Below are 15,908 nucleotides of genomic sequence, written 5' to 3'. Positions count from 1 at the left end.
GAATGGATGGTGTCTTGAAGGGAGGATATAAGATGAACATCAACAAAAGCAAAACAAGGATAATGGAATGTAGTCTAATTCAGTCGGGTGATGCTGAGGGAATTAGATTAGGAAATGAGACACTTAAAGTAGTAAAGGAGTTTTGCTATTTGGGGAGCAAAATAACTGATGATGGTCGAAGTAGAGAGGATATTAAATGTAGACTGGCAATGGCAAGGAAAGCGTTTCTGAAGAAGAGAAATTTGTTAACATCGAGTATAGATTTAAGTGTCAGGAAGTCATTTCTGAAAGTATTTGTATGGAGTGTAGCCATGTATGGAAGTGAAACATGGACGGTAAATAGTTTGGACAAGAAGAGAATAGAAGCTTTTGAAATGTGGTGCTACAGAAGAATGCTGAAGATTAGATGGGTAGATCACATAACTAATGAGGAAGTATTGAATAGGATTGGGGAGAAGAGAAGTTTGTGGCACAACTTGACTAGAAGAAGGGATCGGTTGGTAGGACATGTTCTGAGGCATCAAGGGATCACCAATTTAGTATTGGAGGGCAGTGTGGAGGGTAAAAATCGTAGGGGGAGACCAAGAGATGAATATACTAAGCAGATTCAGAAGGATGTAGGTTGCAGTAGGTACTGGGAGATGAAGAAGCTTGCACAGGATAGAGTAGCATGGAGAGCTGCATCAAACCAGTCTCAGGACTGAAGACCACAACAACAACAACAACAACAAAACTGCTGGCAGTGGTGGTCACTATAGAGTGCGGTCGCAAGGAGACCGGGCTCCGACGGCCCGTGGCACTGCTGAGAGGGAAGGCAATTACATTCGGTGTATGGCTCTGAAGCATCGTACTGCATCTGCAGCAGCAATTTGAACAACAGTTGGCTCCACAGTGAAACAACGAATTGTTACATATCGGTTACTCGGAGGACATCCCCGTGCCAGAAGTGCAGTAGCGTGTATTCTACTGACCCCAGACTACCGCCATTTGCAACTTCAGTGGTGTCAAGTGAAGGTTCATTGGAGGACAGGGTTTATGTCTGTTTGGTTGTCTTATGAAAGCGGGTTCTGCCTCGGTGATAGTGATGGCCGTGTGTTGGTCACGAGGAGGCTAATTGAGGGCCTGCAACCAACCTGTCTGCGTGCTAGACGCACTGGACCTACACCTGGACTTATGGTCAGAGGTGCGATTTCTTATGGCGGCAGGAGCACTCTGGTTGTTGTCCCACGCACCCTGACTGCAAATTTGTACGTCAGTCTGGTTATTCGACCTGTCGTGCTGCCATTCATAAGCAGCATACCAGAGGGTGTTTTCCAACAGGATAACGCTCGCCCACATACTGCTGTTGTAACGCAACACGCTCTACAGAGTGTCGACGTGTTGCCTTGGCCTGCTCGATCACCACATCTGCCTCCAATCCGGCTCGTACAGGACATCATTGGACGATAACTCCTGTGTCATCCACAACCAGCATTAACCGCCCCTTTATTGACCGATCAAGTGCAGGAATCATGGTACTCCATCCCACAAAATGACATACGGTACCTATACAACACAATGCATGCACGTTTGTAAGTTTGAATTTAGCATTCTGACAGTTACACTGGTTATTAATGTACCATTTCACGTGTACAATGGCGTATATCGCAATCGCACTACTCTGTGATCTTGCAATGTTAATCATGTGCATATGTTACCTACACATATGTATTGCCCGACATTTCATTACCCTACATTAATCATTTTTTGGTGTTTCACTTGTTTTCCATCAGGGTAGTACCATAATCCTATATTCTTCATTTACATTTCCACAACAGAAAATGAATAATTACCCACTCGTGCAGTAGACTTTTTTGCTGTTTGGTGATTCCGTCAGTTGTACCAGACTACACATCCGAAGGTCTAGAGAATGATCCCACGTCGCTTCTACGTTGTGTTTCTGTCATTTATAGCTCCTTTCACCTCACGTTATGATTGCTTTACGTGAATAATGGCAGGCTGCACTCTTAGTTGTTCGGAGACCACGGTAAATTGAAGATCTCCCTGTAACTGGCTGGGTAAATCGGTTAAAATGTTGGAGGAACGCAGACTCCAGTAGGACTGTGTCTCGTAAATCAGTTTGAGTAGAGGACAGACTTGAACATTTCCAGTATTATTCCAGATATATTGCTCTTCTGTGTCTACATCTACGTAATTACTCTGCTATTCACAATAAAGCTCCTGGCAGAGGGTTCAATGAACCACCTTCAAGCTGTCTCTCTACCGTTCCACTCTCGAACGGCACGCGGGAAAAACGAGCACTTAAATTATTCTGTGCGAGCCCTGATTTCTCTTATTTTATCTTGATGATCATTTCTCCCTATGTAGGTGTCTGCCAACAGAATGTTTTCGCAATCGGAGGAGAAAACTGGTGATTAAAATGTCATGAGAAAATCCCGTCGACCAAGAGATTTAGGAAGTTTCGATTGATTGTGTAGGGAATGGCGGAAACGAAAATTCCATCTCACGTATTTCCAATTATGTCGCCTTCCCCCAGTCCAAGCACTTCCGTACGTGGCAGAAAAGACTACCCACTTCTGATAAGAAGTGCACTGTATCAGTGCATGTATCGTTAATGCCAGCATATGACTTAGTGTAATTTTCTCACTTTGCTGACTATTGTTTTTTACTTCCCTCCCAACATTTACGTTGTTAGAAATAGATCACATGCACAACAATGAGGGAATCATACCTCAGTATCAGTGTAAAATGTACCACCATAGCACTCACCTGTAGTTATTCGTGGAAAATATTAAAGCCTAAATCAATATCAAGGATTCTGTTTTTGTACAGGGTGACTCAAAAAAAAGAACAGACTTCAGTTGTTTGTTACAAACTAAGAAAGATAGAAACACATTGCGTATGTCACTGGACGGAGGAAGGTTCAAAATTTTATGTTGGTACAGGCACTATACGATACACTCAACATGAGCACCATGCGGTGCTCGAGAAACATCGAAACGGTAGTCCATATTATTCCACACACGAATTAACAGGTCCCTTTGTACTGAATCGACAATGATCAAGATCTTGTTGTCCACCTCTTGCAATCCAATGTTGTGGCAAGGTGATGTTGAGGTAACGCCGTACCTCAAAGCGGAAGTGAGGTGGGTCACCGTCATGCATAAAACAGAAATCTTTGGAATCTTCGTCTTTGAAGTTGAGGAAACAACCAGTTTTTATCATGTCCAGATATGACATTGCTGACACAGTTTCCTCTGCAAAACTGAAACTTCCATAAACTTTATGAACAGAAACGGCGCAAAACATGTTCTATAGATGATCGATAGATTTGATATAATTAAATTTTCCTTGAGACATTTGAGTCTTTAATTATATCAGATATATAATTAAAAACCATAAAAATGTTTGTAAATCAAGTCGCTACGTAACTGGACATCCTCTACGAACGGTGCTATGATGGCTTTAATGGATACAGATATCTGTGAAGGAATATCACGATTAAAAATAACAATAGCTGCTAAAACTTTTCAGCTGACTTTGTAACATCATTTCAAAACAAACATTTACTCACACAGTCACTCAAGGTGCAGTTACGTCGGATTCTGCCGTTCGCTCACACTGTTTTGTGGTTTTGTGTAAAATGTCTTGAAATTAATTTGGTCTGAAATATACATTATCCTAGACACACCTTGAAAGTAAGAGAAATAACTGTACAGAGCTTACCCAAGTCGTCATATCACTGCGTGCACGATAGCGATGAAGTACACTGTGTTGTCATTTCTACCTACATTTTAAGATACTCTTACATGCTACATGTTTTACAAAGGCAAAATCTTTATGATTGAACATGACGACTAAGGAGTATCGACAAGTATACATAGAATTATTAGCGGGTATGCTGTTATGTAATAACATTCAAGACGTGTAAATCTTACTGGTGAAAACATATCTTAATGTCATTTTGCTATGAGTTATAGTAGAGGGCAGAAACTGCAGAGAAAAACAGAGACTAGAATATATTAATACATCCATGTGATAATTGAGGATGTAGATTGCGAGTGCTAGTCTGAGATGAAGAGGTTGGCAAAGGAGAATAATTCGTGGTTCGCCGCATCAGACATGTCAGAAGATTGATAACTGGAAAAAAAAGAACAAATTTTGAAATATTATGAGTTTCATGGAAACAGGAAATTTAGAAGAGAGACATCCGAAGAGAAATATGTCGGCTATTTATATCTGTGCTACGCTCATTGCGGTACGAAGAAGTGACTACAGAAATTAGAGGAAATATAATTAGTAATAATATTCCAAGAAGAATGAGCGATGCTTAGCAACAAGGTATACATATTCAAATCCTCATAGGTTCTACCACAAGTTGGAGACTCCTTGACCATTTTTATAACTAACAAAAGAAAAAAGGTTATGCTCGAGGCAGGATTCTAAAATCAGTTCAAGGGATCAAGCCTTCTGAAACTGACCATCGGATCAAACAGAGAGCATGCACTTTCAGGATCTGAACAGCCGGAAACACAGGCAGCTTTTAATGCAAACAGTTCACGAACTGCACGGAATCTGGAGTTGGAATGCCGCCAGTTTGTACTCCGGCACGAATCGACTGTAAAATAGGCCAGAGCTTCTCGCTGCTACTGCTCCAGTACTTTATTGAAATGCGTAAGGGGCGCCGGTTTATGCAATAGAACAAGGGCTCATTAGAATAATCAGGACACCAAATGGTAGTTCTTAGTAGTCGTGCCATGTGTTAAATAATGTATGTGAAACCCACGGGAGATAACTTACTTCCAAAATACAACTCATCCAAGACTCAGCGTTAATTACCATTTATTTGGGTAATTGCTGTGTGTGTGTGTGTGTGTGTGTGTGTGTGTGTGTGTGTGTGTGCTCGCGCGCGCGCGAGCGCTGAGTGGGGCTGGGGACCCATTATCTGAGTTTTAACAGCAAAGCTTTCCGTGGTGCAAAATTCAGTTCCTCTTTTAACGACAAAAATATGTATGTATTGGCTGAACACATATTCGACGAAATCTTTCTCTTTGTTAATATAAGAAATCATTTCGATGCCGGTTCACTAAATATCTGAATATGTTCGAATTAGGCGCGTCTTGCCAGCCTCCACGCCGTGTTACGATGTTAATGAGGAGTCTGCTATAAAGAAACAGATGGGCCGCGATTTTTCCACTAGCTCTTCAACTATAGTTAATCGACATGTAATATACAGGAGGAAAACAAAATTATGGCTGGTTCAAATGGCTCTGAGCACTATGGGACTCAACATCTTAGGTCATAAGTCCCCTAGAACTTAGAACTACTTAAACCTACCTAACCTAAGGACATCACACACACCCGTGCCCGAGGCAGGATTCGAACCTGCGACCGTAGCTGTCCCGCGGTTCCGGACTGCAGCGCCAGAACCGCTAGACCACCGCGGCCGGCACAAAATTATGAATACACGCAAAACACAACCCGTGACCAAGCGTAATACGGTGTAGCTGAGTGGCCAGCGCGACAGAATGACAATCTTAAGGGCCCGGCTTCGATTCCCAGCTGAGTCAGAGATTTTCTCCGCTCAGGGATTGGGTGTTGTGTTGTCCTGATCATTATCATTTCATCTCCATCGACGCGCAAGTCGCCGAAGTGGCGTCAAATAGAAAGACTTGCACCCGGCGAACGGACTATCCGGCGGAAGGGCCTAGTCACACGACATCGGATCGGATACGGTGCAGGAAACCCGTTGACAGTCTTACATCACACTTCCTGTAAACTAATGCCGTTGTCATATAATGGTGGCGGAGGTGTGTGGGGATCAAATGGCTCTGAGCACTATAGGACTTAACTTCTGAGGTCATCAGTCCAAAAAATTGTTCAAATGGCTCTGAGCACTATGGTACTTTACATCTATGGTCATCAGTCCCCTAGAACTTAGAACTACTTAAACCTAACTAACCTAAGGACATCACAGAACACCAAGTCATCACGAGGCACAGAAAATCCCTGACCCCGCCGGGAATCGAACCCGGGAACCCGGGCGCGGGAAGCGAGAACGCTACCACGAGCTGCGGACAATCATCAGTCCCCTAGAATTTAGAACTACTTAAACCTAACTAACCTAAGGACATTAACACATCCATGCCCGAGGCAGGATTCGAACCTGCGACCGTATCAGTCTCGCGGTTCCGGACTGCATCGCCTAGAACCGCTCGGCCACCGCGAACGGCAAAGATGGGGATCACGCATCCTTCTCTCCAAAGTAGAAGACAAAATTTCAATAGTATTGAAGTGGGGTCTCGCCCACCCGCCTCTTGTAGGGTGCCTATAACATGCTGCGTTCTCGGATTACTGTACAACAGTTCAAGAAAATTACATTAATATGCCGGCCTCTGTGGCCGAACGGTTCTAGGCGCTTCAGTCCGGAACCGAGCTGCTGCTACAGTCGCAAGTTCGAATCCTGCCTCGGGCATGGGTGTGTGTTATGTCCTCAGGTTAGTTAGGTTTAAGTAGTTCTAAGTCTAGGGGACTTATGACCTCAGATGTTAAGTCCCATAGTCCTTAGAGCCATTTTTACATTAATAGTTTTTTTATTACAATAAAGAAGATAGACAATACTTAACTCTGTATTACGTGTCGCAGGGGATGGGCGACAGGCAAACAGTCAGTATGTTTCTCTATATACTACGTCCATACAAGCAATGAATATGGATCAGTAATAACTGCCATCGTAGTGCTCTCTTCTAAGGCATGGTTTTTACTGGTATCCGTCATCTCCTGTCCGGCCGAGGCTATTTTTTTTCTTTATTGTTATTTTTTAACCTGTTTACAGGCAGGCCAGTAGCAGCATACTACGCCGCTCTTTGGCGTCAGAGAAACACAAAAGATACAAATGAAGACATTTAGAGAAAAAAAGAACATGGTGGACATAGAAACGGAGACAAACACTTTTTAAAATACATGGAGCCGTTCACGGGCGTAGAGTCCAAGATAAAATTTGGTCAGACACCTGGACACATACATAGACGAAGAGTGTCACACGTGAACGTAGGTGCACAAAACGAATAACATTGAACCACTGCACTATACGACGGCACACACAGAAACACGAAGCGTTGATCTCCCGCGCGCGAAAGTTCACTAACCGTGTACGAGTCCGGGGACCTGCCAAGAAAGGAGGAGGGGCCGAGGCTGGCAGCAGTGGCGCTTATATTCTCTTCTCGTAGAGGCCGCTCATGTCGTGGTGCGGTCCTAGTCAGCGGGCGATTGGCTGACGTCGTCTCACAGCCTTCTATACTCTTGTGTCCTTCATCTTCGTGCCGGCGCTTGTCTATACAGGTACATCGTTCCACGGGTTGGATCTGATCAGCCAAAATAGTCACATAATCCTTGGCAGTAAAAAAATGGTTCAAATGGCTCTGAGCAATATGGGACTTAACATCTGAGGTCATCAGTCCCCTAGAACTTAGAACTACTTAAACATAACTAACCTAAGGACATCACACACATCCATGCCCGAGGCTGGATTCGAACCTGCGACCGTAACGGTCTCGCGGTTCAAAACTGAAGCAACCGCTCGGCCACTCCGGCCGGCCTTGGCAGTAATGCAGAGTAACTACGGGGAACGTGTAATACCACGACATGGCTATCCAAATCGTCACCGAACCTCCAAGTTTTACTCATTGGACGTAAATTCGACCAGAATTTGGAAACAGTGTGAAGGAATGACCAAATGACTTTCTTGCATTACTCCACAATCCATGTTTTATGGCCGGCCGAAGTGGCCGCGCGGTTCTGGCGCTGCAGTCTGGAACCACGAGACCGCTACGGTCGCAGGTTCAAATCCTGCCTCGGGCATGGATGTTTGTGATGTCCTTAGGTTAGTTAGGTTTAACTAGTTCTAAGTTCTAGGGGACTAATGACCTCAGCAGTTGAGTCCCATAGTGCTCAGAGCCATTTGAACCATGTTTTATGGCTTTGACGCTCCTTTCTTCTGTTAGGGGCACTTGTATCTCTTCGTGTTGCTTTGGTGCTCACAGAGTTCACGAGTGCAACGTTCAGATCTGTGATAACATTTTCAGATGTCGTTCTCTTATTCTTCGTCACAGTACTCTTCAATGACCGTCTGTGAATGTCACTCACAACACACTTTGTTCCGCGTAGTGAGTAAAGCGGATGGTGTTTTTCCGCTTACCCTGTACGCGGTATAAATCATTAAACCGGCGCCTCTTGAAACACCAAAGACCCCTTGTTACAAAAGCATTCATCGCATGAACACCAACAATTTTCCCACAGTCGAATTCACTTAGCCCTGATATAATAAACACACAACTAATAGCGCAGCTTGTTGGCTTGACTGGCATTACGCAACCATCGGTATCAATTAGCCCGATCACAAGTGGTAGGAGGTACTGGACGTTCTCTGCAAACTGGCAGATTATCACAGAAATGTCCGCTTGTAGTATTCCTCAGCTCTGCTTCCTACTTAGTTATGTAAACAATTTACGAGTTAGTATCATAACAGATTAATCCAGTACCTTCACAACCATTTAATAATGGGACACGTGTGTTCCAAGATTTATTCTAATTTCTTAAGTTAACTTGTATCGTAAATAATATGCGTGGAGGCAATATTTGCAAAAATGACTAAATCGGGCTGCGACAAAATTTTTCTCGTAATGTTACTTTCCGCAGCATTAACATATAAACATATAAACCTGACCATATCTTTCTTTTAAGAGAGCTGCGGAGCTAAAAGGAAGGAACCTTTAAGTTTTGCCACAAGCGTCGGTTTAGTCATCAATACTCGTCTAGTGATTTGCAACACATCGTACTCTCCAAGAATACAACACCCGTCTCTAAAAAAATTAAAAAATATTGCTCGTTAAAGACTTAACAATACCTCAAAAAGAGGGGGTAAAACATAAAAAAATTACTAGTAATGAATTTTTCAAGTTGAATTTGTACCTCTGAGAAGTACGTTACTTTACAGCATACCATCCACCGCAGCTACCAGCCGGAAATCTTGGTAAAAAACAGAGCCTACGTTCAGAACTAGAATGAAAAATCTGTTCGGAACGTTGTAAAACATTGCTCTTGCAACACATGGCTGCGACTTCACAGTCATGTACACGGAAAATGTTGGAAAGTATCACTATTTTCAAACCGCGATTTCACTTCCGCTGCCATAAAAACAATAACATGCTCATTTCTGCAATAACTTAATGTATAATTATTAACAAATGGTATGTTACTATTTCGCAAGAACCCGTAAATTCAGAAGAAAAGATGACTGCTTCAATGTACAGTAAAAAGCAAAATTTATTATTTTATTCGTAGCTGCTATTTTCTCAGCAACTGAAGTATATATTTCAGAATAAAATTCAGTCGTCAGTTACACAGATGTTTGTATTTCGCTTTACCGGTTTCAACAGACTACTCTGTCGTCTTCGGAAGGCTACAAAGTTAGGGATGTTATAAATCAGTAGACCGTGCCCAACATTAATGGAACGTATAAAAAGTGTAGTAAAAAAACTTACTTAGTATTGGTTTAGCATTAGTTTCTTCACAGAAGCTTAATACCATGACATGTCCAAAAATTACATATTGTTTGTGACTATCGTAAATATAGAGTGACAGATTAATAATTTACGGTAAATGTATCACATTTATGTTCAAAAATGGTTCAAATGGCTCTGAGCACTATGCGTCTTAACTTCTGAGGTCATCAGTCGCCTAGAACTTAGAACTAATTAAACCTAACCAACCTAAGGACACCACACACATCCATGCCCGAGGCAGGATTCGAACCTGCGACCGGAGCGGTCGCTCGGCTCCTGACTGTAGCGCCTAGGACCTCACGTCCACTCCGGCGGGCACATTTATGTACATACTCTATTTGTTGTGCTGGCAGCAAACAACTGAGTATAACTGAGGTACATAAGGAAGTTACATATAATACGAGTATATTTCAAAAGCAAGGCACATAGTTCTAAATATAAAAGGAACGGGTTAATTTTCTCAATTTAGAATAGATGCTATACAATCAAACTAGTAGCTATTTTTCATCGCAAGTTGATTGTTCGAAAAGTCTTTTGAATTTAGGTAGGAATTCTTATATATTTCTAACTCTTCTAACAGGTTCGTTGTGTAGTCCTTGTCAACTATATGCAAAATTTCCATGTTAAGCAAGGAAAGAGGATGAAGAGTGTCTTTCTGCTAAACCAATACTAAGAAAATTTTTGTAAAACACTTCCTATACTTTACACTAACATATGGCCAATGTTTAGTGATTTATAATAACCCTAATTTCATAGGCTTGTAAAGATGACGAATTAATCTGTTGAAACTGACAAAGCAAAACAAAAATATCTGTGTATTTGTCGACTGAAGTTTTTTCTGAAAGGAAGAAAAATAATTCACACGAAATCTAAAGCAAGGTGTTCGCCACTGTTTCGATATCTAGCACCGACAGTAAAGTTTCACAGATATCTCATCTTCTTATTCACTCGAGCTGTACGCCTTGTGGTCCATTGCAGCTACTCGTCTGCATTTGCTGGATGCACTTTGGCAACATTTTTCCTTCCGCTCGAGTGAAAAAGAAATGTCCTTTTCTGTTATGTAAATTGAAGGTGGAGGTAGGGAGAGAGAGAGTGTGTGTGTGTGTGAAAGAGAGAGAGAGAGAGAGAGAGAGAGAGAGAGAGAGAAAGGAAACGAAAGGAATTTATGGTGTCACCTGCAAAGGGACTTTCCGCGGAATCAGTGGCGACGAGTGAAAATTTTTGTCGGACCTCGATTCGAACTTGTGATCTTCTGCTTACTAGGCAGTAATACACTCCTGGAAATGGAAAAAAGAACACATTGACACCGGTGTGTCAGACCCACCATACTTGCTCCGGACACTGCGAGAGGGCTGTACAAGCAATGATCACACGCACGGCACAGCGGACACACCAGGAACCGCGGTGTTGGCCGTCGAATGGCGCTAGCTGCGCAGCATTTGTGCACCGCCGCCGTCAGTGTCAGCCAGTTTGCCGTGGCATACGGAGCTCCATCGCAGTCTTTAACACTGGTAGCATGCCGCGACAGCGTGGACGTGAACCGTATGTGCAGTTGACGGACTTTGAGCGAGGGCGTATAGTGGGCATGCGGGAGGCCGGGTGGACGTACTGCCGAATTGCTCAACACGTGGGGCGTGAGGTCTCCACAGTACATCACGCCCCAACATCGTGCAGCCCGCCTCCAGTGGTGTCGCGACAGGCGTGAATGGAGGGACGAATGGAGACGTGTCGTCTTCAGCGATGAGAGTCGCTTCTGCCTTGGTGCCAATGATGGTCGTATGCGTGTTTGGCGCCGTGCAGGTGAGAGCCACAATCAGGACTGCATACGACCGAGGCACACAGGGCCAACACCCGGCATCATGGTGTGGGGAGCGATCTCCTACACTGGCCGTACACCACTGGTGATCGTCGAGGGGACACTGAATAGTGCACGGTACATCCAAACCGTCATCGAACCCATCGTTCTACCATTCCTAGACCGGCAAGGGAACTTGCTGTTCCAACAGGACAGTGCACGTCCTCATGCATCCCGTACCACCCAACGTGCTCTAGAAGGTGTAAGTCATCTACCCTGACCAGAAAGATCTCCGGATCTGTCCCCCATTGAGCATGTTTGGGACTGGATGAAGCGTCGTCTCACGCGGTCTGCGCGTCCAGCACGAATGCTGGTCCAACTGAGGCGCTAGGTGGAAATGGCATGGCAAGCCGTTCCACAGGACTACATCCAGCATCTCTACGATCGTCTCCATGGGCGAATATCAGCCTGCATTGCTGCGAAAGGTGGATATACACTGTACTAGTGCCGACATTGTGCATGCTCTGTTGCCTGTGTCTATGTGCCTGTGGTTCTGTCAGTGTGATCATGTGATGTATCTGACCCCAGGAATGTGTCAATAAAGTTTCCCCTTCCTGGGACAATGAATGCACGGTGTTCTTATTTCAATTTCCAGGAGTGTATTTGCTTCTTACCGCACGACATCGCTAGACGGATTGGTGGCTTGGTGGTTATAGTCGCGCCTTCTTAATTTTGCGCGCCGTGTTCTAAGCCCAGTTATTCTCTTTATTCATTTTTTCATTGTATTCATTTAACTATCCATGCCAGTAGAATGTTACTACAAGAACGTTACTTATCGAATTACGGAATACAAGGGTGTTATACTATATTGATTGTAAAATTACAACTGGATTACACAATAAGTGTCATACTCCTGTTATATGTATTTATTATGTAATTCATGTGTATATGGTATGTTGAGAGATTACAATCTTTCTCAGTTCCCATATTCCAAAATTTCATTCTTATATCACATGTTGTATTCATATGTTTTTCCTTTAGGAAGATTTGATGCATTCCCTTGAAACATTCGAAACACAGAAATTTCAAACAACACGAGCACAATGCAAAGGCAGGTTTGCCACAGTGACATTGCTTCGTATGAATCTCACTGGGGAAAGAAACGTAGTTAACATAGCTGAAGATTTCGCACATTGTCAATAATTTCGGGGCGATCCTTGCGTAAGGGATCACTTTTCGGAAAACTGACGCCTTGCAATTGATTATGCTTCAAAATACACTACAGGAATTCCAGCAAAAACAATTTCAAATAATTTTCTCATTCTTTCTTTTTTTTAATTCATTCATCTGACATACAATTAGTAAATCAATACCGAGAACGTTATATCAGTATCCGTATGTAATCTTCTGCAGGTATGGGTATACAGGCAGATATGGGTATACAGGGTGTGTCAAAAAGGTTAGTTAGGTTAGTGTTTTTTTTTCCTAACGTCCCGTCGACAACGAGGTCATTAGAGACGGAGCACAAGCTCAGATTAGGGAAGGATGGGGAAGGAAATCGGCCGTGCCCTTTCAAAGGAACCATCCCGGCATTTGCCTGAAACGATTTAGGGAAATCACGGAAAACCTAAATCAGGATGACTGGAGACGGGATTGAACTGTCGTCCTCCCGAATACGAGTCCAGTGTGCTAACCACTGCGCCACTCGCTCGGTAAAAAAGTTGTGCGGTCAGTTTTAGCCCATCTTATATAAATGAAAAAAGGAGATAAAGGTAATAATCGTGTTCCGAATATGGGACGCAAAATTAAGAATCCATGACGGTAATCGCCGTGCCACCATTTCGTCTGAAGATTTGCTTTGGTAAAAAGAGCATAAAGAACCTTAAAAATGGCCGAGTACTACAGATAAGCAGAGACACGTGTTCGCTTTTTTTGACCCATCTTCCACTGAGGGAAGTTCCTGGCAAATCGGATGATGGCACTTGTTGTGTTCTTCTCGTTAGTACTGTTAACAGAAACAAACTCTTCTACCTCGTTCCTGTTTAACATAGAACTTCTGTATACAGGGTGGTCCATTGATAGTGACCAGGCCAAATATCTCACGAAATAAATATCAAACGAGGAAACTACAAAGAACGGAGCTCGTCTAGCTTGAAGGGAGAAACCAGATGGCTCTATGGTCGGCCCGCTACATGGCGCTGCCATAGGTCAAACGGATATCAACTGCGTTTTTTTAAAATAGGAACCCCCATTTTTATTACATATTCGTGTAGTACGTAGAGAAATATGAATATTTTAGTTGGACCACTTTTTTCGCTGTGAGATAGATGGCGCTGTAATAGTCACAAACGTATAAGTACGTGGTATCACATGACATTGCGCCAGTGCGGACGGTACTTGCTTCGTGATACATTGCCCTTGTTAAAATGGAACGCTTACCAATTGCGTAAAAGGTCGATATCGTGTTGATGTATGGCTATTGTGATCAAAATACCCAACGGGCTTGTGCTTATGTATGCTGCTCGGTATCCTGGACGACATCAAGTGTCCGGACCGTTCGCCGGATAGTTACGTTATTTAAGGAAACAGGAAGTGTTCAGCCACATATGAAACGTCAAACACTACCTGCAACAAATTATGATGCCAAAGTAAGTCTTTTAGCTGCTGTCGCGGCTAATCCGCACATCGGTAGCAGACAAATTGCTCGAGAATCGGGAATCTCAAAAACGTCGGTGTTGAGAATGCTATATCAACATCGATTGCACCCGTACCATATTTCTATGCAGCAGGAATTGCATGGCGACGACTTTGAACGTCGTGTACAGTTCTGCCACTGGGCACAAGAGAAATTACGGGACGATGACAGATCTTTTGCACGCGTTCTATTTAGCGACGAAGCGTCATTCACCAACAGCGGTAACGTAAACCGGCAAAATATGCACTACTGGGCAACGGAAATTCCACGATGGCTGCGACAAGTGGAGCATCAGCGACCTTGGCGGGTTAATGTATGGTGCGGCATTACGGGAGGAAGGATAATTGGCCCCCATTTTATCGATGGGAATATAAATGGTGCAATGTATGCTGATTTCCTACGTAATGTTCTACCGATGTTACTACAAGATGTTTCACTGCATGACAGAATGGCGATGTACTTCCAACATGATGGATGTCCGGCATATAGCTCGCGTGCGGTTGAAGCGGTATGGAATAGCATATTTCATGACACGTGGGTTGGTCGTCGAAGCACCATACCATGGCCCGCACGTTCACCGGGTCTGACGTCCCCGGATTTCTTTCTGTGGGGAAAGTTGAAGGATATTTGCTATCGTGATCCACCGACAACGCCTGACAACATGCGTCAGCGCATAGTCAATGCATGTGCGAACATTACGGAAGGCGAACTACTCGCTGTTGAGAGGAATGTCGTTACACGTATTGCCAAATGCATTGAGGTTGACTGACATCATTTTGAGCGTTTATTGCATTGATGTGGTATTTACAGGTAATCACGCTGTAACAGGATGCGTTCTCAGAAATGATAAGTTCACAAAGATACATGTACAACCGAAATAAAATGTTCAAACGTACATACGTTCTGTATTTTAATGTAAAAAACCTACCTGTTGCCAACTGTTCGTCTAAAAGTGTGAGCCATATGTTTGTGACTATTACAGCGCCATCTATCACAAATCGAAAAAAGTGGACATACAAAACATTCATATTTCTTTACTTACTACACGAATATGTAATAAAAAATGGGGGTTCCTATTTTAAAAAACGCAGTTGATATCTGTTTGACCTATGGCAGCGCCATCTAGCGGACCAAGCATTAGCGCCATCTGGTTTCCCCCTTCAAGTTAGCCAAGTTTCGTTCTTTGTAATTTTTTTCGTTTGACGCTTATTTCGTAGATATTTGGCCCGCTCACGATCAATGACCACCCTCTATAGTTGTTTGTGGAGCCCTAGTGGCAACATGTTGGAGGTGCGAAAGTGCAACAGATCTTGTTTTTTACTGCAGAAAGGTCGAACAAGCAAGTACGCCCGCACGACGTGCCCGTCTGTAGTGTGCGAATCTCTCTGGGATGGTGCGGTGCCGCAGCAGAGGGTCCGCTTGCCGGCGGCCAGAGGGTAAGCCGGCCCTTGTCGGCGGGGCTTAGTGGCTAACTGCGCGCCCTCTGCGGGCCCGCAATTCAGTTAGCAGTGCTGGCTGGGGCGCCGGCCCCTGGGCTCGCGGCATTACGGCAAAGCGCTGACGGCCGGGCACGCCAGCCACTCACAGGCGCATCCAGTTCCCTCCCTCCCGCCTCCAACACCTGCCCGCAATTAACCACTCCCCGCTTATCTCACAACGCCCCAAAGAGCTGCCTGCGTTGTTAGGCACCGCCCGGAGTGGCTGTTGCATCGGAAGCCCGAGTCTCTCAGTTGTCGTCTTACTCCTACCACGGCTGCTAAACTGACTACCTTAGGTATCCATAAAGTTTTACTCGCCACTTCGAAAACAATAAAGCTACGTAATTAATTTTTTGTTTGTTCGCAGGTGAATGTTA

The sequence above is a fragment of the Schistocerca cancellata genome, chromosome 6, assembly GCF_023864275.1.
Source record: "Schistocerca cancellata isolate TAMUIC-IGC-003103 chromosome 6, iqSchCanc2.1, whole genome shotgun sequence".
Lineage (NCBI taxonomy): Eukaryota > Metazoa > Arthropoda > Insecta > Orthoptera > Acrididae > Schistocerca > Schistocerca cancellata.
This window is presented reverse-complemented; position numbering follows the sequence as displayed.